The following is a 23,916-nucleotide window of genomic DNA, read 5'->3' on the forward strand; positions in this document are numbered from 1 at the left end:
CGAGCTAAAACACCACACATGGCTTTGAAAGGTAAGGAAGCGTTAACATCAGAATAATAACCTTCATTAAGTATGACAAAAATCAATGTAATTTGCACTGTCCAGCTATTCAGCTTGTACATGCAGATTATCTGCATCTGGTTATCACACTTAGTAATCCCAGCCTGGCACTGACTGAAAAAATGCTTTACAAAACATACAGCCCAGGGCAGGAGACTCCATAAAGTCAATGTTTTTATTGCTTTTCTTATTGATGTAACAACCCTCTTGTCATGTAGCTTTGCTTTTTTTTTTTTTTTTTTAAAGAGATGTAAAAAAATAGATGATACAAGATGATAACGTAATGCAATGATTGCTGGTTGTCCATGGAGAAGCATAAACTTGACCCAGGATTTGGAATACAGCCAAGAAAACTGCTGAGAAGACAGATCCTTGGTATCACGTGCTGCAGGTTGTCGTGGGACCCATTGTAGAGCCTGTCTGCGGGCTCCCTCTCCATCTCTGCAGGCACCAGTGTCTCCCTGTCCAGGAATCACTGCATTGGACACCAGGAATCGGCACCTACAGCTCTTCAGGTGGCAGAAAGGTATTTGCAATTAAAAACTGCAGGCATGGTGGGTGTTACAAAATGAAAAAGTGATGGGGCAGAGGATGGTGGAACCATGCTAAAAGAAGCACTTGGATTACTGCCACCCCAAAAACCTACCTGAAACAAAACCAAAAAAAAAAAAAAAGGATACTGATAAAGCTGAATCAAGTCTTACTCTGAAAGGTCTCTGTGTTGAGGTGGTGGTGGTGCAGCTCTTGCTGCTGGTCCATTAACTCACACACTGCTCTGATCCCTGATGGCATCAACATTTAGTTCAGGATGGTGTGCATGCAGGGAGGAGGGAGGGGCAATTTTACTTGCTGCAGCTTGCAGGAACATTCTGGGTCCCCATATTCCTGTCCTGCAATCCATTACTTCCAGAAGAAACATTGTGCTTATTCACAGGAATTTGCCCATGGGCTTGCAGGTTGAAGGTGACTTGCAGATTGAAAAGAGCTTGTAGGTCCCTTTAGCCTGTTTTTTAAAAGAAAAGTGGCACAGTGCTTGCTGTAGACTAACCATGTATGCTGGACTGAGGGAGCTGCCACTGGGTTGCACAGGACAGACTGGCCACGATGGAGCTGGCCCTCCCAGCAGCACCAGTTGTCCCTGCAGTTCCCATTTCTGCTTGCACAGCAGCAACCACAATCTCACCTTGTCTTCCTCCTCCCCACCTGTAGCATCCCAGACCCAACCCCTTGGGCTGACGGGGAGGAGGCGAGGGCTGGCTGGGGATGAGGGGGGAGAAGGGCAAGCAGCTCCAGGTGCAGATCAGGGAGGAAGTGGGTGCATTGCAGAGTGGCGATGAGCAACCACAAATCGCAGTGCAAGCTGTGTTGGCTTCTGAAGCTGGACTCCTTCCTGGACAGGAAGGTCAGCACTGTACAGCATTGTTCAAACTTCATTGACAGAAAACCTAGCTAATCACAAATGATGAGGAAAAGCCTCATGGGATGGGGTCAGAAGGAGGAACAAACTTCTAAAACATATTGGGCAAAGCCTGACTGGCAGCTTCCCTGCTTGGCCTGCTGCAAGAGAAAACGTGTAGTATGTGCATCTGAACTCTCCTTCTAGAGGTCACGTACTGAAATAGTCTTTTGAGAGGATTTACACAAGCTCAATGGCTATATTTTATTTTTCTAATAATACTAGTATTTGTAACCAATTGCCATAAACCCTGTAGTATAAAATACTGTGGCATGCTACTCAGGATTCATCACAGCAATGAGTCCACGTGAGCTGGTTATGTTTTTATGTGCTAGGAGCCTGCTCGCTGTAGGAGGTATTAAGTTACAGAGAACATAATGAAATGCTGTAACATATGAGCCTGGATGGACAGGGCATTTCCAAGCAGACTTCTCACCAAGCAGCAGGATTCAGGCTGCTAACAGGCGTTGTGACACTGGGCCTTTTTGCTCTCCTAAGCTCTTAGGTAAATTAGGTTGTTATTGCTTCTTCCCCAGGCACAGCAGAAAGTTCTTACTGCGTATGTCTCTTAGCTGAATTAGGTTGGTGCTTGGCCAACCTTAGTCACAGAATTTTATTGAAGAAATCTTATGCTGTTGGCTGCAATAAATGCTTCATAAGTGGGTGATCATTACCAAAATACTTTAGATAATAAAGGAGTTATCGTTCAAACATTGTACTCAATAAAGATAACTGAACAAGCATGGCTGTAGCATTGGCGGAAATATAGAAAAGTATCTGTTGCAAGTTTCTCTTTTTCTATCTAGTGTCATAAAATATGAGATGGGGTGTAATATTTATTTTACATACCATAAGAAAAATAGCTTAAATAGTAGTATTCAATATTCAAAAAACACCTATTTTTCTTTCTTTGTAAAAAAGCCCCAAACAATCTGTTATTTATGGTTCCACCAGCATTACGTACTGACCGTGCAGCACAGCTTGTCTCTGACAGCTTGGTTGTAAGAGGACTTTCTTAGGATGTGGAAAATCTCTTTTTACCTCAATCTAGAGGAGTTCAAACAGCGTCCACATCCCAGGAGACAACCTTAGCTCTGTAGATGGTGCAGTCTCTGTTCTTGCTGAGTATAAACCACTCTGCAACACAGGTTCATGGAAGTAACATGGTAGGACAGGCTGGCGGATAGCTTTGAAGGCTTAGGATTTAGGAACAGAGGATCTTAGGACTGGTTTTGTCATTAAATGCAGATGCTGCCTTGGGATCAAGGACTTGAACCTCAGGTTCTCCTGTCCTATACAAGTTCTTTGCTCACTGGTCTTATTATGCCATTTCATATGTGATCAGCAGAAACCAACTATCTTCCCAAGGTCATTAATTACAGAATTACAAATATTCAATATTCTTTGGGGGTATGTTCCTTTAAGCTAGACGTAGTATTTATTGAATCGTACCTTTCCTAATTCTGGCTCCTAGGAAGTGCAGTTAATTTGAGGAAATTTGAGGAAATCAACAGCTTTGTATCCTAACTACAGGCCAGAGGTTTATCCATGATGTTGACCAGAGTATTTTCCATTTGTATCGGTATAAACCCAGAACTACTCAGTTAAGATGCAGTGATTTACAGTAGAGGCTGATTTACACAGTTTTAACCAATATCTGTCTCCATCCCAGTATTTCACACTTCTGAATGAATCTTATAGAAATATTGTTCTGCAGGAGGCTGAATATCCCCCCTTCCGACTCAAGAGTCCAGCCCGCTGCTCACTGGAGTCTCTGGGAAGTTTTCCATGGCTTCAGGACGCACTGAGCTGGCTCACAGTCTGTTCCTTTAAAGTAGCAAACTAGTTTAGCTAGCACAACCAGCGCTTTGCAGACAACTCAGCAATTACGGGATCATATAACTACAGTAAGAGGCTGAGCTGCAAATTACTGTAATTATGAATATTTCTGTTGCAAGGCAAATTTACAGCCAGATATGTCATGTCAAAATTATTTTATTTTGTGGGTAATTCTAATTTTGCAATACATTTCTAGAACTTCATTTTCCTGTTAAACAGCATTTTAATTTGAAGAGCCTATTACAGTGGTTATGATGGATTATTGTTAGAATTCAGAGGCAGATTATGAAATGCAAACATGCTCCATCACAGGCTAAATCCTGATCTCAGACAGAATAGCACAGTTGGGAATGGTGATTAATATCATTATAAGGGTATTGGACAGTGTCTCAGGAGAGGCTCAATTGTCTCCAGTTCCTTCCATGTACCCAGAAAAGGCTCATTCTGCAATAAAAAGGGAGAGACAAGCACTTCCAGAGGGCTCAGCTTTTTGGGGTGTTCATCTCAGAAAACAGAAGGTGAGACTGCTCCCAGTGTGGGTAGCTGGCTTCAATGCCGAAAACAAAGCAGTGGGTTTTTTGTATGGCTTTCAGTAAGTCACTTTATCTCCCAGTGTCCTGGTTTTTTAGTTCTTCACCTGTACACGGAACAATACAGGCACGTTTTGGGAGGATCTATTCACTGACAGCATTTAGGTTCCCAGAAACTTTGGTAAAATGGTCTTGCTCATTAATACAGTGGCAATTTCCCAATCATTTGTTTATCTCAACCAAACATGAGGTAATCTACACCACCTCTGACCTTTCTACAGGATTTTGAAAGTGGTACAGACTGCAAAGTGGCAATTTCCACAGGTTTAAGTCTTGCTGAGTGCACCCAGGTTCCAGCTTCGGTACCATTTTTTAAGTAGACCTCCCTATTTCCTAAACATCAGCCTCTTCAAACTCTTCATGCAGCTTCAGGTGCTACTCAAGTGTTACCAAGGATGTTACTAGTAAGGAAGTTGCTACCTGTCTTTGGGGGATGGCGTGAATGAGCATGTAGCTTTTCCCTGCCCCATCCCTGATTGACATTGGGCAAGTGCAGCAGCTTTACCCAGCTCTCTGGTCAGCACAGGCTGTGACCCAGTGTCAGTGGAAAAAGCTGCAACCTGGGGCCATCAAAAGCAGGAATAACCTTGTCACCTCTGTCTTTGTATCTAGTTATGTTAGGCTCCCTCTCAGGAGGAAGCCAAAAAACACACCCCTCCCTTGCCAGCTTGTTCATTAGCAGTTAATGGGACAGGCTTGACCCTTATTTCCCCTGCAGCTGCCTCCCAGTTGATTGCAGGGGGCTTGAGGCATGCATGGCATGCAGGACCAGGCTTTGGGGCAGGCTCCCAGCCAGTCCCAGGTGGAGCTGGTGACCTGGGCTGGTTTTTTTGGGAACAGCTGCAGGCTGGGGCCATAGCTGGGAGTAGCTAGTGTGCAGTAGCTGGCAGCGCAGTGCACAGAGGGCTTCCACCACCGAGGTGTGAGTAAGAGGTGCTACGAGACCCCTGACCTGGTGATGGGGGTGCTTTTGCTCTGTATCCCTAAAAGTTTTGGTCTCAGCAGTCATCTCTGTGATACTCGGGAGCTCCCAGGTCTAATAGCCTGTTCCTGAGAAATTAAAACTTTATTTTGCCTTCTTTTTCTGATGCAGAAGTAACTGATAAAGATATGGGGCTGCAGATTTACTTCCACTGGACTCTGTTTTCCTGTTGTCTCAGGTGCCCGGCAAAACCTCTCATCTAAATTTTAGGTGCATGGATACAGATCCAGAGCATGGGAGTGAAGACTTGGTCCCACATACGCAACAGTTTCATAGAAGAGCCTCACTCACTGCCTTACTGGTTGCAGCTGCTCCCTGCGGTTTGTGTTGTACTCACAGATTATTTTCACGTACCTCATCTAGGCTCTAAGTTGAGCAGCAAGGCACTGACTCTGACCAGTCAGCAACGGGATTTTCTCTTGGTGAAGCATTCACCCCCAGGCTAACACAAATGTGCGACAGACTTTCCTGCACAACGGCTGTACAACCAGCCTTCCCCTCCAAAGACAGGACCTTACCCACAAACCAGTCAGTGCCACAGAACCCATCCCGTTTCTGAGGTGCCATTTGCAGAATCCTACCCCTTAAAAGTCTGTGCCTTTATTTTAAAAAAGAATTTCAGTCTTTTCACTCCCAAACACTGTAACGTACAAGAAGCTTCACAGTGGAGCTGGAAATGGCCTTTGCTGATCCCTGTTGCCTGCACAAACACTCTCTAGAGAGGTGCTTTGTTCCAGCAGGAAAATCAGGAGACCTTCTCAGAGAATGAGCCTTGTAACCAGGCTGCCTGGGACAGAGGGCTCTAAACAAGTACAGTGGCGACTGGGAAAAAATGATTTTTCAGACACTGAAAGGGTTTAACGAAGAGCAGAGAGTAAAATGGTATAACAAAGTATTGACATGTCGTTAACTTCTGCATTATGTCATAACCAAATCACTTAGCATTAGAATTCCATGTGGTCCAGCCTTATAAGCATCCCTTCCAATGAGGCTAATTCCCATCAGCTTGACGGCCGAGACCAGATAGTCCCCTTCACAAGGTATCAATTATTTATTCTGTGCACTCCAAAAGTCAGGGGGTCCTTTTGATATGCAAGATGACTGTTAAATTAGCAGCTGAAGGACTACTGCTGCTTTTTAAGCTTCAGCAACAGACATTCCCAGCTCATCACTCCTTAGCTCATTCATTTCCTTCCGTGGCAAAGCTGATTTAAGTGATTCCTGCCCCAGCTGCTCCTTCCTATCTCCACACCGCAATTCACTGTCCTGCACTTGTGTGGGTACAATCGTTTGGTGGGGTCAAGCAGTCAATCAGGTCACTGAAATGTTAGCGCTCCTCCATGGGATGCTGTCAATGACTTCATCCAACAGCTAGGCAAGAAGCTGGTTGTCCCAGCATTTCCTTCTGATGTTCTTCTGTATGGGCAGCTTCTCAAAGGTGTCCTTCCACTGCCAAGGAGGTCCACTCAAACCACCGGGCAGAGCACCACACCTGCATAAACTGCTGTCCTTTCTCATATGTGGCAAACTAGGTTAAATTCCTCATGAAATTCACTAGCAATTAAACTCATAATTAATGTAAATAACCAATTTAAAATACACCCAAGAGGAGATATTTAAATACACACTTACTGGTCATTTATATTCGATTACATTATATTAAGCTGGAAGATCCATTTGTTATTAAGCTTGCCCAGGACTTCTCATTAAATAAAATTGTAACAGTTGTTATAATGCAGAATTTGTTCATGCTGGTTATCTGCCTCAAGTGAAATAGCCAAATATTTTAGTTAGCTATAAGAGTAAAGACAGGAAAATGCATGTGATCTCTATAATGATAATGATCTCTATAATGATAAATGTTCCCTCTATTTCCTTTGAAAATGTGCGGTGAAAACTGAGGCATTTTTCAAATTTAAGAAGTGTAAATGAGATCAATCTTCTTGTTTTTGTCTCCGACCTCACATTGGTGCTGAACTACTCAGACTGAGGAATAGGTATCACAGTAGCTATTTTAGGTGTATGAAAATTATTAATCTAAGGATGTGTCTACAACACAGTTCTTGTTTGCACTGGGAGAGTGCTTCTGAAATGCATCCCCCAGGCATCCCCACTTTCCATGCTATGGTTCGCATCACAGAGCATTCTCGGAGGTAACAGCTGGATCCCTTGCTGATGAAGCTAAACTAAAAGATGTGCCCTAGGGACACATCTGGAGTGCTAATGGGATGAGAGAAGAGTGAGACCAGTGTGTATAGTGTAAACATCAAGTTTTCGGCACCGCTTCTCCCTCTCTCAATCTGCTCCTTTTGCACTGCACTACTTGCTGAAGTGCACATGGCCTAAGTCGGTACTAATCATCAAAGCTCACCCACCTTTGTGGAGATGCCTGGATACACCCTAGCTAACTGACTTAGAAAACTCACTTCTCTACAGTTCAGGGTAGAGAAGGTGACTCCACCTCAGGCTTGCTTGCTTGCTTGCTTGCTTGCTTGCTTGCTTCCTTCCTTCCTTCCTTCCTACCTACATACCTACATACCTACCATTTAGGACCATGCCTATGGAGGCAGCTTAACCTGCTTTCAGACTCCAAAAAGTGCTTTTGCACACCATATACCTGCAAGTAAAAATCTCTGCTCTGAAAAGTGGAGTTGCAGATCCGAAGTCCTGTCCCTCTTGCATCCCAGGAATGCCCAGAAACCTGCTTCCTGGCATGGCACAGTGCATTGTATAGGCACAAAAAGTAGCTAGGACTCGGGACTCAAATAGAAACACTTCCTAATGATGCTGTGTGCACTGGAAAGTAATTTCTGGAACCCAAACTATGTAAATAAAGTCTTCTACTGACCTCTTTCTCCCCTCTAAATTCCCAACCTTATAAATAACTCTTACTTCCACCTTCAGAATTTTTCCAGAGCTCTGCTAAGGCTTTTGGTCTGCCTATTTTTAGCTTTGCATTTATTGACAGTGGTTTCCTCCTTCTCTGCCTATTCAGGCTGCAGCCTAGAAAACACAAATGTCATTTCATTTCCCAGTTGGCTTTCCTTGGACAGATCTGTTAAGTTTCTGAAGACAAAAAGAGAGGTCATCGGTTTTTATCGTCACGGCTGGCATATACATCCTCTGAGAGTCACCAGGGGAGCCACGCACTGGCTGCCTTCAAAAACTTTCTGAGACCTGGGAGTGTGCTCTCTGATAACCGGGTACAATCAGTCATCTCTGGGGAAGCCAGTGATGAAGACTCTAATGCACATAACAAGGAGTAGGAGGGCAAGATGCATTTTAAATAACTCTAGTCAAAAATATTGCCACTAAATGCATAGGAAACCTGCTAGATTTTAATAATACAGATAATTTTTCCCATTTCTCAGCAGACAGCACTGAATCACTAGCCTTGTACTGTGTATGTGAACTAGATATAACATTTAGTTGAGCAAATGTCTTACCATGTGGTTGGATGTTGTGCATGATAGGCTATGTGGAATCATGCCAATTTAGCATGCTTGAAAAGTGCAGACAAACTTGTGAAGCTATATGGTATGTCCATACAACTTATGGAGCTTGAAGGAAGACATAGATGTAGGTAGAGCCCGTAAAATATGGCTTTTTCTGGTGTCTAGCTTTATTCCCATTAATCAAAAGGAGGTAAAAAAACCAAGCCATGGGTAGTCTTAGTAGCAGATTTATTTATTTATTTTTACAGTGGTAGTCCTTTCTTGTGGGATAATAATGCAGAGAAATGGAAAATGATGGCAGTGTCATTTTAAGCCATTAAAAAGATAACTGTTTGACAAACATAATAATTCATATGAAGTTTTATGTTTGTTTGATGTTCTGCTTCAGGCATAGAATTTCAGGCAAATCCAACAAGAGAGCTAAAATGATGGAAAAAGCTGCAAATAATTGCTACAAAATTTGATTTTTCAGAGGTATGTGATGTAAGGCCCAATTTTCAGAGACATGCTTACAGTGGGACACATGATTAAAGAACTTGCTGAATCAGAGATTTTGTGTACAAAAGACCAGTTATGCAGCTAACAGGCTGTGCAAATAGGCTGTGTGATTTCCTCACGCAGTTGTAACTGTGTACAGAGGAGCTACGTGTTCATTGCTGCTACAACTTACATGAAGGCTACCTGGGAAAATACAACACTTAGTATGGCAGTAGCTCCAAAGATTTTCCACTGTGAATTGAATTTTAGCTTCCACCTTGTCTCCACAGGTAAGATCTACCTTGAAAAGCCAGTAGGTTAGATGTGGTATGTGGTAGATTGATCCTCCAAGACTTGAAGTGACTCAGACACTTGATCCGAGGGAGTAAGTGATAGCAGCAATAGGTTGCCATCCAATTCTGGGACCAGCAAGAAGATGAGGATGATAGCACAGTTTGTGTGTGAGTTTCATGGCTGTTTCTTGCCAACAGAGGAGTGCCAGGATGAGTTCTTCCAAGACCATGGTGGAGAACATGCTCCAACCTCTCCCAGTCTCTGCTGCATTTCTTTTCTCATCCCTGGCTTCTTGTCCTGGTCTCCTAACCTTTCCAGCCTTTCCTATTTTCCAGCCTGTTTATTTATCTTTCACCTGGGGTCTCCTCCCAGTCCTTGGTGCAGTCTCTGCAGCACACCAGCCCACAGAGCTCACCCCAGTCACAGTCTCTGTTCCTCTCTCCCTTCCTCTCATTGCAAGGCTCCTGGTCCTCAGATACTTTCCCCATGACCTCCCATCTTTTTGTCAGTGCTTGCTTCCTCTGCCTTTGAGGTGGGCACCTCCTTCTCTGTGCAGCCTGTGGGCACCAGGCAGGGAAATGTCGAAAGGCCAGGAGAGACAGACGCCATGTCCTCCATTCGTGCACTGAGAGCCAAGCCACCCTGGCCACCAGCAGCAAGATGTGGTGATGGTGAGGAAAGACCTGCAGCACTGAGCCGGATCCAGCCCGCAGCAACGATGGCTCTGCAGTGTTTGGTATGTGAGGGCTTGTGAAAGGGTGAAGCGTGCTTAAAGCAGGTGACACCCTAGGAGAATTTAGCAACCACATTCAGGCAAGATGAAGATAAAACCACCGTCTCCCCCACAAAGAGAATAAATTGATTAATAACCCCCTAGAAGTGATGAGTGGCACAGAAGGGACCACGAGGAAAGGAACAAATCTATCTCTGAGAAAGGCTTGGGTAACGTGGTCAACGAGGCATTTGGCTATGCATTGAATAACAATGAAAAACTAAACACTGAACAGCTGCTTACTTGGTGGGCACCGTCCTCTCTGTGCAAGGAAAGAGGCAAGGGCTTGTGACTGGTGGGGGGACAGTGTGTTCACAGTGACTGGAGGATACCACAGCAGTCTGGCTTGAGGGCAATTCAGAGGAAGAAGATAGAAGTCTAGTTGGTGGTGAGAGGTTGTGCCCATGTAGCCAAAGACAGGAGGTGTGAATACTCCTTTATCATAGAGTTAACGAAGTCCAGAGACTTCTTGCAAAGCCTCTAAATGAGAGATTTCACATTCTAGTTTCACAGCAATGTTTCCCAGATGTACCTCACTTTGCAGCCTAACGTTCCCTTAGCATAGTTTTGTGTGTGCATGCACAGTATTGTATAGAGTCAAAGCAACGCCTGCTGCCACACCCACAAATGAATAGCTGGGACAGACGATAAGGCAGATGTGTAAGACATTTGCGGTATGAAAGGCTACTGAATAAGCAAGCAGCTGTATACTGATCTAGCTTCTTTTTCCAGATGGACGCAGCAAGCAGCATCCTGCAGGGAGCATTATAATGGTCAAGTCCTGAGCTGACAAAGGCTGAGTAAGTGTAATAATATCTGCGACTTGAAAGAGAGGATTGTACAATTCCTGCCAAGAACAGATGGCAAGATAGTCTTCTTAGCCACAGCTGATAGCAACCTACTAGCAGGAACCACAGATCTTTATTGCAAACATATCTTATGACAATTGATGCAATCCCTTAATCAAAGAGCCTTGACTGTTCCTCTAGTTAATTCCCCCATCCAATCGACATTACTGGTCAGTGTCTGGTATAAGGCTTAGCCACATAAGCAGCTCCTAGATTCCTATCTCATGAAGATGCTGGCTCGTATCGTGCATTACATCAGCCTGGTCAGATTAGATAGAGAAAGGGGCTTTATTCAGACTGCCTATCAGCAGTGCCTCACGTAGATGCTGTGACTCTTACAGGATCAAAGGACTGATGAGTGATCCAGAGCCCAGACCTCATGGCATCAAAAGATGTATGTGTGGCACAAAAATTAGGCAGGTCCTCTGCTGAAGGTGCCTACCAGGGCCACAGCAACTACTTGTCTTATACATCTTAACATAAACTGTGGTTTGGATTTTTATGAGGGTCTCCTTTGGGAAATCATGCGAGTTCTATGTCTTGATGAGCTAAGAGTAGGCACTCAACCAGCACTGCAGATCTGCTGATGAGGGGCAACTTGATCAGCTACTACAACTGCTTGCAGTCATGGACCTGTGCCCTTAATCTAGGCAAGGAAAACTATTTTAGCACAGATTGGCCAGCTAGAGCAAAGTTAGCTCCTCATTAGCCTTCGCTTCAGTCTGAGATGTACCTTTAAATATATGATAATATATTAAAATTAAAAATATTCTTTAATATGAATGTTAAGAGGTAGCAGTTAGAACACGTTAGCTAAAGCATTTTACAATAATACCTTTTGTTCTAAACTAAACAAGTACTGACCAGTCATAAGGAAATCACCCCCAGTGTTTTATTTTTCATTTGTCCTAGCTTTCCTTTTTGCTGTATGTGCACTCTCCTTTCTTTTCCCACGAGACCTTCCATATTTATACTTGCTTCAGAAAGCTGTTGCTCTCCAGCCTACCATACATAATACCAAGCCTGTGAAATCGAGTTTGCCCTTGACCATTCACCCTGAAGCCAGGAAAGAAAGAGACGGGAAAGGTGAGGAGAGAAAGGAAAAAGGAGTATTTTTTTAAAGAGATACACCAGTGCTGTTTTAAAAACCACCCTTTACCCACTGTTTCTAATGGCAAAGGGATAGTCAGGACATGCAGGTGCACATTGAAACGGGGCTGGGGAAAACAGTGGTCTCCAAGGGTAAAAGACAGTTCCCACGCAGAGGGAATGCCAGGCCCAGGCTGTCTCAATGGGCAACACTCTGAAATATGGACAAAGTAACTGTGGGGCAGTTTGAACCTGCCCCTATAAATTTGCCCCAGCCAGCTTCCAAGCATCCCCCCATATCCCAGCACATGCTAGAAAAATCCTGGTGGCCTCAGGGAGAGCCCAGGGCTCATGTCTGGTTTGAAAGTCAACTGTTTACCCGGAGCAATGCCAGGCTGAGTGTCTACCTCCCTCAGGCAGTGCTTGTTCCTCACTCAGCTCCTCTGCACACCGCCAAAGTCATCCACTCAGCACAAGTCATCTTTTGTAATGTCAACTAAAGTGCATTCATTTCCAAAACCCACAAATTAAAAGCAAAAGCAGCCTCTGAAATGCCAATTGCACTTTTAAGAGGGATGGGTTTTCCTCTTCCATCCGTATTGCTTTTCATCTTCACTGGCGTACATTTATACAAACCGTCGGGGTTGGGGCGGGGGGGGGTTTACCGTTGCTGCTGTTTTCTTTTCAAACAGATGAAAACTTTATCCTTGCAGATCAGGCATAAGCTCAAATGCTCTCTGTGCCATCAGAGTCTGAACCCACCTCCAGTGCTGCAGGCAGGGCGTTCGCCTTCCCCTTTCGTTAGCTCAGCGGTTCCTAGAAACCCAAGTGCTTGTCTTTGATAGTTTGCACTCTGGTTTATTAAGATTCACAGACAGTATTGTTGCAAACACCAGTGGGGATAGAAAGAGTCTGCACATACCAGCTGAAAAATAACAAAGTGACATTCGCTCAGAAAATGAAACATAATACATCTAGGGAAAAACCAGCTGAAACGCAGATGTTCAAGGGGATGAGAAACTTAGAAACTCGGAGCTCTGGAGCAGAGCCGGGGGCAACAGAAAGCGAAGGATGTGCTTTGTGGGGCAATGTGAAAGGAAACACTCAGCGTGATTTTGACCTGATGTTACATTAACCCATGGGCAGACAGGGCGATATCAGTGGTATGCGCTGGAGCCCACTACCCACTTGCCCACACATGATGCCAGGACCATAAAGCTGAAGGCACAGCAGGGTGAGGCACCCCATGCTGGAGACAGCCTGCAGTTTGCTTTCCCCTGAAGCTTTTCTGCATTATACACCTACACTCCGGCGGTCTGAGCAATCCTGTCTTCACCTGGGTGTCTTCCCACCTGCCCATGGCTGCTGTGCTGCACAGGGAGTAAGTCCTCTCCCGACACCCACAGCAGCAGAAGTGCTCAGACCAGACCGGTCCTTGAACCAGCTGGATCTGCAGAAGCTCCTTTGTGCCTCACGTTGCAACAAGACAAATTCACTCAAGCAATAAATCAGGAGGTGCAATTTCTGAATGGTGTGCAGCAACACAGTTGTAGGCATCAAAAGGAATTTACCCATCTATACAGCTGCTGATGGAAAAGCTATATAGATCAAAGTTTAAAATTTATAGCTTATAGTGCCATTACCTCAGGTTAACCTTTCAGTATCTCCTTTGTGCTTCTTGGAAAAGGAAAGTACACTTCAAAGGGGCATTGATTTCAGTGGGACTCAAAGCAAAGGATGTGCTCAGGAGGTGGGCTGAGGCAGGACCTATATTGTCTTCCTTGAACAGAAGGTCTGGAATGTTGTATTTCAAGTGTATTTTGGATGCAAACACACTTGCTGTTCCTTAGGATCTGTTCTGCACTGGGACACATTCCCTTCATCCTTCTGAAATGGTGCAAAGAGAACTTTGCTGGTCAAAAATGGTCAGGGAAGCATCGTCCTCATCCAAAGCATCTTCCTCTGTTACCTGCTTCTCTCTCCTAACCAACAAAGAAACCCAGACTGTATGCACGAGGTCTGCAGAGAAGCTCTTACACACTCCCTGTGGATAATCTAACACACCTGAATCTACTAGTGAAATAAGGCCACTGATGAACCTCCATGACAGCTGTAGAAGTTAGAAAACTCCAATGAATCCTATTGTCAAGGAGCTGCTGGCAGGTTCCTTTGCTTCCTTCCGTGCATCTGGGCTCCACAGAGAGTGTAAGGACTCTCATTTCCTGGGCATACCTTAGCTCATTAAATAAAAGCATTCTTGTGACATGATAGAAAAAAGAAGGAAAAGCCGTACTAAAATATAAGTCAAATGTGTACTCTGTCTCTCTCTTGCACCCAAAATGTAATATAAAAGGAATAAGAGATTTTACACTGAGATTCCTTTCATTTCTCTTTGCCAGGAGTTCAGTGTAAGTCTCCTTCTCCTTGGTCTGCCCTTGCTGGTTCCCTCTATTCATGGTTCTCATGTGACACAAGCAGCTCCCTGTGTCCAGATGTCTGGACGTCTTCCCCATCTTTAACTTGCAAGGGCTTTACAACAGCTTCCCTTACAGCCCTTCATCTGCATCTGAACCTCTTTTTGTGCATGTCCTCATCCTGGTGCTTGTATTCCTAAAGCTGCGCCCTCATTCAGAGGGCTCTTGCTCATTTTGAAGAAGTTTTTGAATCATTTCCAGTCCTAATCTGCTTTTAAAACCAGAGTGCATGGAAAATGTTATATATAAACATGGTTTAAGGCAGTTGGTGTAGCTACCTTTGATCTCATCTTTTTTCATGGTCTCCTAAAGGAGTCTGGATAATGATGTCTTTCTGGTGGATGTTTTCAGAGATTTTTCATTTTTTTGTTACACAGTTCTATTTTCTAGGTAAAGGCAGGATCCGTAATTTTTTCGAACTATTTTGATTCACAGACATCTACCCTGCAACACTGAAATAAGGAGTTGAAGCCCTACCAAAGGCTTATTAGTCTTCACTGCTTTTTACGAACTCCTTCGAAGCAGCCCCCCCGATGTTCAGCAAAGCCCTGGGCTCAACTGTGTTTTGAAAAAAGTCTGAAGATGGCTCCGTGTTGATAAACATTCAGGCCCAAGACATTTGAAGAAACAATGTCCTTTTTCTTATTCCCACCGTGGTGAGCGTACGTCCGGCTGTGCGGGGGTCTGAGCATCCCATGGCCCAGATTCCTTTCCTGACTTGTAATTGTTCTGCTACGTGACCTATCTTTGTCATCACTCCCCATAGCCCTGGTTGCTGTCCCTCCAGTACTGGGAAAGGCACTTAACCTCTCCGAGGTTCAGTCATGACCTCTGCAAAAGAAATTGCTTCAAAGCCTGACATGAGGAGCACTCCGGAAGCTAGGAGCACTCCAGAAGCGGGAAACGAGCTGCTTTTGCTCATTAAGGGGAGCTCAAAGGAGTTAAAACAGAGGAAGAAATACCGTATGGTCTTGATAATCTGTCCTGATGCCTGAGTCATGCTAGACTGCCAAGAAGTGGTGCCCTGCTACCTGGCACGCCTGTTTTCTGGCCCCCAACGAAGAGCCTGTCGGAGCTGCACATCTCCCTGCTGCTCGGTGGCTGGCAGGGTCGCAAATGATGGGCAGCTGTTCACAAGGCATTTCGGCTTTTTGCCCTGTGCGCTCTAACACTGAAATGTCAGTGGGGAAAACATCATTTTCATGTTTTCATTTGTCCTGAGGCTTTGCTGGACAAGCCAACTTCTCCCCAACCTTCCTGGTGGAAAGCAGGGCTCTGCTGATGAGCCCACCTCCTGGTGTGCTATTTCGTCGTGTGAATTAAACCACAATTGCCCACTCTTAAAATTTCAGAATTCCTGAATGAATTCCTTCCCTGTCATGAAGGAAGTTGTCTCTTTTGTTTAATGACTACAGCACATCGGTGCAGGTTTCATGTTAGAATGTCTCTCTCCTCCTTGGAACCCTTCATGATCTCTGAGAATCATCTCGTGAGCCACACAAGGAAGGCAGATTTATGTGTCGTAGTTTTGAACATTTGATTAATCTTGTTCATCTCCAAGGAACAGACTAAATGCAAACACCAATTACGCTAAAATAATTTTCTATCAATAGTCTCAATTTCTGCATTGTATTGTGTCACATACAGATGTGCTGCTGCTTCCCTGTTGAAGATTGAGATGAATTAGCTGAGGGAGGGGAAGCATGTGTTTAATTTTAGCTCTTTAGTACATTTTGAAACTAAACGCAAATGCTTTTATTGTGATTCCTTGCGTACAGGCTATTATTATGTATTCATTGTGTAGTAATGTGAATATACAGCGATACCTGACATAGACAGAATATTTCTGGAAAATCAATCCATTACAATTTGTTAACACTATTGCACTCTTTTAACATCCTCATTTTTAAGAATTTATCAATTATGCCATCAAGAAACTCTCAATTTCTTCCTAACGACCACTTAAAGTAACAGGATAATGATTTATATTTTTCCGGATGCCAAAATAAATACAGAAAATAATTTAGCTTTACTCACATCCCTTCTGTATGTGCTATTTGGGTCACTGCACAATATCCTAAAAAATATTTTCTGATAATTCCACTTCTGGAACTGTAAGTGAATGAGACCACTGCATCTGTAAGAGTGTTGGCACATTTCTGCTATACAAGCAAAAGGAAAAAATAACAATAATTATTTTAAGTGTCCACTGAGCCACAAAACATCAAAAAGAGAGTGAAATCTCAAACAGAGAAACAGGTTTCTTGGGACATAATGATGCTGCTGCTAGACAAGTAACCGTCACATATATGCAAGACTTTTCTATTTCTATTGTCTTTCTCTTACTGTTTCCTACTTTGTTATACAGCTTCATACGAATATCAAGGAAGCAGCCAGCCCCATTATGAATGCTAATATTGTATTAGATGAAAGGTACCCACAAAGATGCAACATCCATGGAAAAAGCACTCTGAAAAACAAAATCCCACAACAAATAGATTTTCTTCCCACTTGAAATACAATGCAAGTGTTGCATTAGCAAATAATCCAATGGCTTATAAAGATGTGCCTCTTAGCATTAAGAGGCAGAAGAAAAATACAGTATAAAACAACTTGAGGTCAATAAAGTATTACATTGCAGCTTATGGATGAAATTAAATCTCGAACTCACAGTTTTTAAATTATGGTGCTTCTAATAAAAGTTACTGTTTTTTTTTTAAATTTCTATTGCCTATTATATTTCAAAGAAAGAAAGACTCAACTTTTAGAGCATCTTGTTTCAGCTTCAGTCTGTGTGTTCTGTGCTTTTCCATTTTCCTCCTGACTTTTGATAGCGCCTTTGAAAAGATAATTAAAAGATATGAATTAGCTGAGGGTGAGTGTTATGACCAGCAAGCTCACCAAGAAGAAGGTCTTTAAAACCGCAAGATGGATGAGAAGCGGTACATACGCATGATAGCATTATTATTCTTTCCATTAGGCCATTTACTGCTCTTGATCTGTGACAGAGCTCCCACTGATGTCAAATGAAGTTGTACGCATTGATCCAGAGGGAAGAAAAGGCTCTTGCAGGAGGAATATTTTTTTCCTCCCTCCCAGTGTGACAGAGAATTGATCAAAGCATAAATGCTTGGGCTGCGGAGCACGGCATGGCAAACTCAAGGTCTGATCCAAAGGGGGACTTGTTCACCTCTGGGGTAGAAGATATGATGCCCAACGCTTGGGTGGCCACCTACCAGCTGTCTCTGATGGCCTGAGTTAGGCAGCTACGTTACCTACACAGTATAGGGGTGGATTTGGTGCCTACAGCTAGGCTGGCAAGCCCAGGGCATGGGCTCGGGATTGTCTACAGGTAGGGTGGGTGAAAGCACCCTGTTTTGGGGAGAAAGAGTTCAGGCAAAAGGACAGAAGCTGTGTGTGTGTGCCATCAGTTCCCAGCGGCCCCTTTTCCCTGCCAGTACAGACGGCACCCACTGGTGTACAGACCACGGTCCTGCACACGGTGGGGCTATGAGAGCTCTTCAAAAGACTCCTGCCCTTTTGGTGGTGACACTGTCAATAGTGAGGGCCAACAGCCAAGGGAAAGCTCATTCCCCAGGGTGAGGGCATTTAAGCCATGATTCCTCAGGAAAGGGCGTTCCTCTTCAGTCTTCCTCTACAAACTGGGCCACTAATGCAAGGGGAAATGCAAGATTTGGAGGGCCAAAAGGGAAGAAAGCTAAAATTTATAGGCACTTAGGAGGTCGCTGTTCCCAGGAGTGTCTCTACATTTAACCTCCACCAGCCTTTACTTGTCTGAGTGAGAAGAAAGGTGGACACCACAGCAGTGGCTGGCTGAAGCTGCTGAGGTGGGGACGGGAGTGCTCAGGATCTAGATCTGGCCCTCAGGAGGCTCCGAGGACGGGAGCTCCAGTGCCCACTGAGGAGGTGCCATGGCAGCCGGTGGCTGCTGGGAAGGAAAGGCTCCCCGCGCCACGCTTTGGGATGTGGCAGTGAGGAGCATCATTGCCTGTTGCACAGACCACATGACCCAAACCATATCAGATATCCTGAGCCCTTTAAAGACCAGCCTCAAAAACTTGCATGAACTGGAAACCTGGCAATATTCATGGTTGGACATGGCCAAAGTGGTGAGGCTGGGGCACTGCGCAGCAGCACACCGTCTCCGTGCCACAATAGCTCTTGTGCTCTGGAGATTTTCAGGCCCAGCAAACTCTGTTTAGCCCCTTTGCCCTTTGAGTCATGTCTGATTTATATTCATCCCCCACATGTATAACATTTGTTTATTTCTGTAATATATTAAAATACAGTAACATTCCATACTTGGGGGGGTAGCTTAGAGGGAGGGTAATGACTTACATATGTACTGTGCTACATTGGATCTTTTCCAGTATCATAAATAAGAGGGAAAGCAAGCTTTTACAGCTCAGCCATTAATGAGAACAGTCCACTATCACATATGGAAAAATACTTTAGTCAGTAAAAGCTGACACAACATTGATGGCATTTAGCTGTCTGGTATGAATCATCTTCATAGAATAAATTCCAAAAGAAAATATTATATCATTAGTTGATTTGTAACCTCATTGCAGGCAGCTGCAAATAAATGTTTGCATTGGTGTGCTCTAAAACAGGCTAGCACAGCTCTAAAAATGATTTAATTAAACTGTGGGTGCTGGACAAACACTTTCTATCAAGGGTTAAGCCTTCTAGGTATTCCTTTGCATCACCTGCTTTGTGTTTTTTTCCTCTTCTCCATGGTAGGTGGTTTGCAGAAAGAAAAGCTGAATGAGCAGTGCACAGGAGTCAGTGCTCTTTAAGGAAATGGGCATAACTTGAAACTTCTTCACAGCATAAAACCCCGGAGTACTCAGGAAGACACTCAACCATTGGAATAGAAATAGTCTGAAAGGCAGAAAAGAAGGTTCAACAGCCATCCATCTTGCAGGTTTGGGTTATGCCGATGTCTTTATTCCCTACTCCTAGAGACTAAAGCACCATCTTTTTTTCATATTTCTGCTGCTAACAGAAGTGCTCTTCAAGCTCTCACACAAAATTTCTCTCTGGGCTTGTTTATGGACTCCCCAGGACAGTGGTTATCTTCATTTGCAGTCTTGCAAAGCACCAACCTGCTTTTGCAGCCCTGGGGCACCTAAGGTGGCGCAGCTGGGAGCCTATTTGAAGTAGGCTCCTTCCATGGAGATGTGTGGCTCTGAGGGGTGGCTTAGGTCTGAATCACCTCAAAAGCACCTCTGCTTTCTCAGTGACTTGGGTGACTAAGCTCCAAGCATAAGCACCTGTGTAACATGCCCAGTATTAGGTGGAGAGAGTCTGGCTGCCAGCGTCTATGTCGGATATAAGTGCCTAAACACTCGCGTGGATCCCAGACCTTTGGCCTTCCCTAATAAGATGGTTAAGCTTTATGCCTGCCTACGCATGCAACGCTGTTAGTAAAATAAGAGCTCACAGTCATCAATACTTTCTGTAGCTAATCATTAACATTGCTTGCATGCATTTACCCATGCCTTGGGAGAATCAAAGGACAAGTTTTATATAAACATATTAGCAGAACCGTCATCGGTAAACTGCTGATTTTCTTAGCATTCAGTGCATGCCTTTAAACATCCTCCAAGCCATGCCACTCCGAGACGGCACAGTCCTTTGAGCGCAGTGTCTTTCACCACCATAAGTCTGACTTTGAGATCAAATTACACCTGAGGCTCAGTCTTTTCTCGCTAATTTATTCTTATAAGGATATTTCCTTTCTTCAAACTATTAAAGAGGAAAAAAAAAATCATGTTTTAGGAAGCTGCAGACCATGAAGTGCTTGTAAATAACAAGTAGATTTTAAAAGCTGAAAAATATGAATTCTTGCCTGGGCTTCCACAAGGAGCTGATTTCACCCACAGTGAGCGCTGATCTTCAACCTGCAGCAAACAGCAAAGCAAGCAATGTGCTCCTCACCCCTGCTACGTGCATTTCAGTGATACCTCAGGACTCCAGGCCCAAATCTTTTGTTCCATTGAGCTTGAAGAATGAGTGAAGTCAACTGTTCATGATCCAGGGTAACAAGGGAGTTGGGTTCACCAAATAACGAAAAAATGCAGAAAATAGGAGTAGAGCGGGAGAATCTGCTGGGACGCTTGAGCTTTATGTAGCGCAGAAGCAATTCTCAGATACAAGCTGACCTTGAAAGCCATTCAGCTCATTTTCACAAGAGATAATTAGCCCAACTAGCTCCTGCACGTAGGAAGGAGCTCTTACCTGTGTGCGTCTAACCTGCACCTTGGATAAAGCAACAGGAAGTATTAACTCTGTGCCTAAGACCTAGATGTATGGAGTGTAGCAATAAATGCTGGAATAAGAAAAAGGGAAGAAATAGCAATAAAAACACAGATATTTCTGCATAGTGAGCACCCATCTCACCTTTTGTGTTGACTCTAGCAGATCAGGGTAAGGGCTGTCCTGCCATGGACAGACAGCCGTGGGCTCTCAAACAGCTGTGGTTGTGAGTAGTCACTATCTGGGCAGCAGAAGCACTGAAAAAAGCCATGCTGAGCATTGCTAAGTGGCCATGAGAAACATGGGAGAAGTGCTGTCTCTGAAGTGCTATATAGGTGACAAAAGCAGGAACAGAAAAGTTAGGCATACAGACAAAAGTAAATCGGTCAGTCTCTTGGGCCAAGCCATCTAATTCACTACAAACTTGTTTGAACCCAGGCCAAGAGACTGCTGTCTAGTGAACCTGATGTATCACTGGGGACTGGCATCATCTCAGCCACAACCCAAAAAAGATTAAAAACATTCCCAAATAGCTGCTTATGTTAAACAAGAAACTTATAATGCCTTCCTAGCCCTGCCACACTAGCACTGGGAATTTCATCTCTGCGCAGGAACTGTAGAATATTTTGGGCATCTGAAGCCTCTCAGTTCCTTTTCAGTTCACAGCTTTGCTCTGCTATAGTCTTATTAAGAAGCATGCAGCAATAATTTGCTTGGATATATAATTATATTCTGACAAGATTTCCATATAAGGGCATATTATTGATTAAATTAAAAAAATAATTTTCTATAGAGTCATCTCTATATGTTATGCCAGACCTCAGATTTATTTTGGATACTGCCAGCAGGAAACTTTGTTAATGAAATAGAAAAGGGAATTGTATAAATTCCTACATGACACTATAGGAAAGATTCCTGAGATTTGCATCCAAATCATACTGTATTTTTGAGAGATTTGAGCACTTAACCTCTCTTTGTTCCTTATCAACATATAGTAAAAAGGAACAAATTAGCTTTCCAGAAATTGTCTGATGGTTCTAATACTGTCGACGCCAGGAGGAAATGTCAAGTAAATCAGTCACCATATTCCAGAGGAATTACTCTCTGTGAACCAGGCTATTAGACGCTCAGCCTTCCCGCACTCTGCGAGGATGTAGGGGCTGGGGATTGACAGGAATACATCCGTTTTTCACCCAGACATTTTTCTCACAAATGTTGCCTAGCTAATTCATGGGGTAATTTCTACCCCTCCCTAACTTATGCAAGTTGTTAGGTGCCTGAATGCTTTCCTTCTTTGATTAAGAGTACAAACTTTGAGAGACAAAAACAATATTCCCTTTGTCTTTGTGCAGCACCACACACAAGAATAGGACTCGATAGGTAATTAGAATAATGACGGTAATGGCTTAGCAAACAGAATGAACTCTTGACTGCAATCACAAAAGATCCCTCGCCTTAGCTATTAAGAGGGTGCTACAGAATCGAGGTCATTGTCTCTGCAGGTGATCAGCAATTTAACAATAGTGCATTGCACATGGTTTCTATCTCTGCAATAGCTAAGCATGCAGTATATTCTTTACAAATCTCACTGGAACAACTACAAATCTCTCTTAAAGATCATTCAGATAAACAGAGATGTCTTGGTGTACCAGGAATATTGTCTTTCCTCCAGCCAAGTAATAAGTGAGGTGATATCAAGGATCAGTTCAGGGCCTTTGATCTGTAATCCATTATATATAATTTATACCTCCTCGCTAGTGAGTATTTTTGTTACAGAGCCAAATGGATGGTTTCTGTGATGTCTCTGATGACATTTGCTGTTTCTCATGGGATCAGCAGTTTGAATCATTTTGCATGTGGGGGAGAAGAGGGATGACTCTCAAACAGGGATAATTGCATTCAAAAGGAAAGGCAGATATATTTTGAATTACTGACCATGGTGGCTTCATGTGTAAAGTTAATGCTTGATAGGGCCTGCTCTAATTACCGTGATTTGGACATAAGGTAGGTGGAAAATTGGCTGGATTGCCAGAGTCAAAGGGTGGTGGGCAGTGGTTCAGAGTCCAGCTAGAGGAGTTTGTCAGGTTTTGATTCAGGAACAAGACAACAGGACAGATTGCCCCATCAGTGAGGTCACCAGTGGTACTAAGTCAGGGGGAGCAGTCAATAAGCTCTAGAGCAGGCAAGGACTTAGGGAGGCAGGAGAAGTGGTCCAACAGGAACATTATGAAGTTGAGCATGGGAAGTGCAAAGCCCTGCCCCTGGGGAGGAATAGCACCATGCACCAGTGGAGGCTGGGGGCAGCCGGCTGGAAAGCAGCTCTGCAGAGAAGAACCCGGGGGTCCTTGTGGCCAACAAGGTGACCACGAGCCAGCAGCACCTCATGGCAGCAGAGGAGATCAGCATCATCCCAGGCTGCATGAGCCCTCTTTTCTTTGCTCCATGTTGGATTACCAGCCCCGCTGTCCATGAGCTGCACTGCGTATCCATCCATTGGATGCTACTCTGTGGCAGTTGCCTTTTGGTTTGGTCAGGTGTGATCTCTGGATACTTAACTCATCCCAGTAGGTAATGAGGAGAGTGAGCTGTGCAGCAGGCTGTGCTCGCTCAGCCTGCAGATTCCTTTTGCACGAGCTAAGTTTGGGCACAGAGCTCTTAAATAAGCTCTTGAACTTTCCATTCCCTTTTTGGGCTAGATTATCCCAGAGGCTGAAGCAAATAACTACCTGGCTCCTCTCATCAGCGGGGGATGTTCAGCATCTTGCAGGCTTGGGTCCTTCAGATACACAGCTGTGGTGGGGAGAGCGGGTTTTTTTCAGCTGACATGGGAATTTGTGCCTATTGCTCATGTGTGAGACAGGAAAAAACCCTCTATTCATATCTACCACCAATGGGATGTCACAAAAAATATCAGACTAATGAGGCACTTTATAACAAAACTCAGTTGAGACTTTTGTTATAGTCAAATCAGTCTCCATTTTAACAATACCCTGTGGCTTGTACATGCTCGTGATTATCATGGGCATGAGTGCGGTCACTGACTCCAAACACTGCCGTCCGTTTGCTTACCCCAACTTGGAGGCATTCAGTCAGAAACTCCGGATCTGCTGAGAATCTGCAAATGGGAGTTAGCAACTTCTCACGTGCAAATGCAGGGAAGTGGAAAGCATTCAAAACCACTTGGGTATGCTTGCATAAACCTTTTATGGCACACAGTAACAGTTTGCGATTAAGTGAAAGGAGGAAAAACTAGACTGACCTCATGATTCAATAGCAATGGCATTTTATAGAGTATAGG

General features: G+C 44.0%; 1 long non-coding RNA gene across 4 annotated transcripts in view; it reads left to right on the forward strand.

Annotated features, from left to right (window-relative positions):
• The first annotated feature begins 309 nt into the window (after window positions 1-309).
• The window catches only part of LOC142599883 (uncharacterized), a 37,723-nt gene continuing 14,116 nt past the window's right edge, over window positions 310-23,916 (forward strand). For 2 of the 4 annotated variants that reach the window (XR_012833298.1, XR_012833301.1), the window contains exons 1-2: window positions 310-586; window positions 10,658-10,725. This is a non-coding gene — a long non-coding RNA (uncharacterized LOC142599883). Of the gene's footprint in view, window positions 587-10,657; window positions 10,726-19,131; window positions 19,285-23,916 lie in introns of those variants that run through there. The other 2 variants (XR_012833299.1, XR_012833300.1) reach the window with 2 other exon arrangements.

Source organism: Balearica regulorum, chromosome 1 (assembly GCF_011004875.1).
Source record: "Balearica regulorum gibbericeps isolate bBalReg1 chromosome 1, bBalReg1.pri, whole genome shotgun sequence".
Classification (NCBI taxonomy): Eukaryota; Metazoa; Chordata; class Aves; order Gruiformes; family Gruidae; genus Balearica; species Balearica regulorum.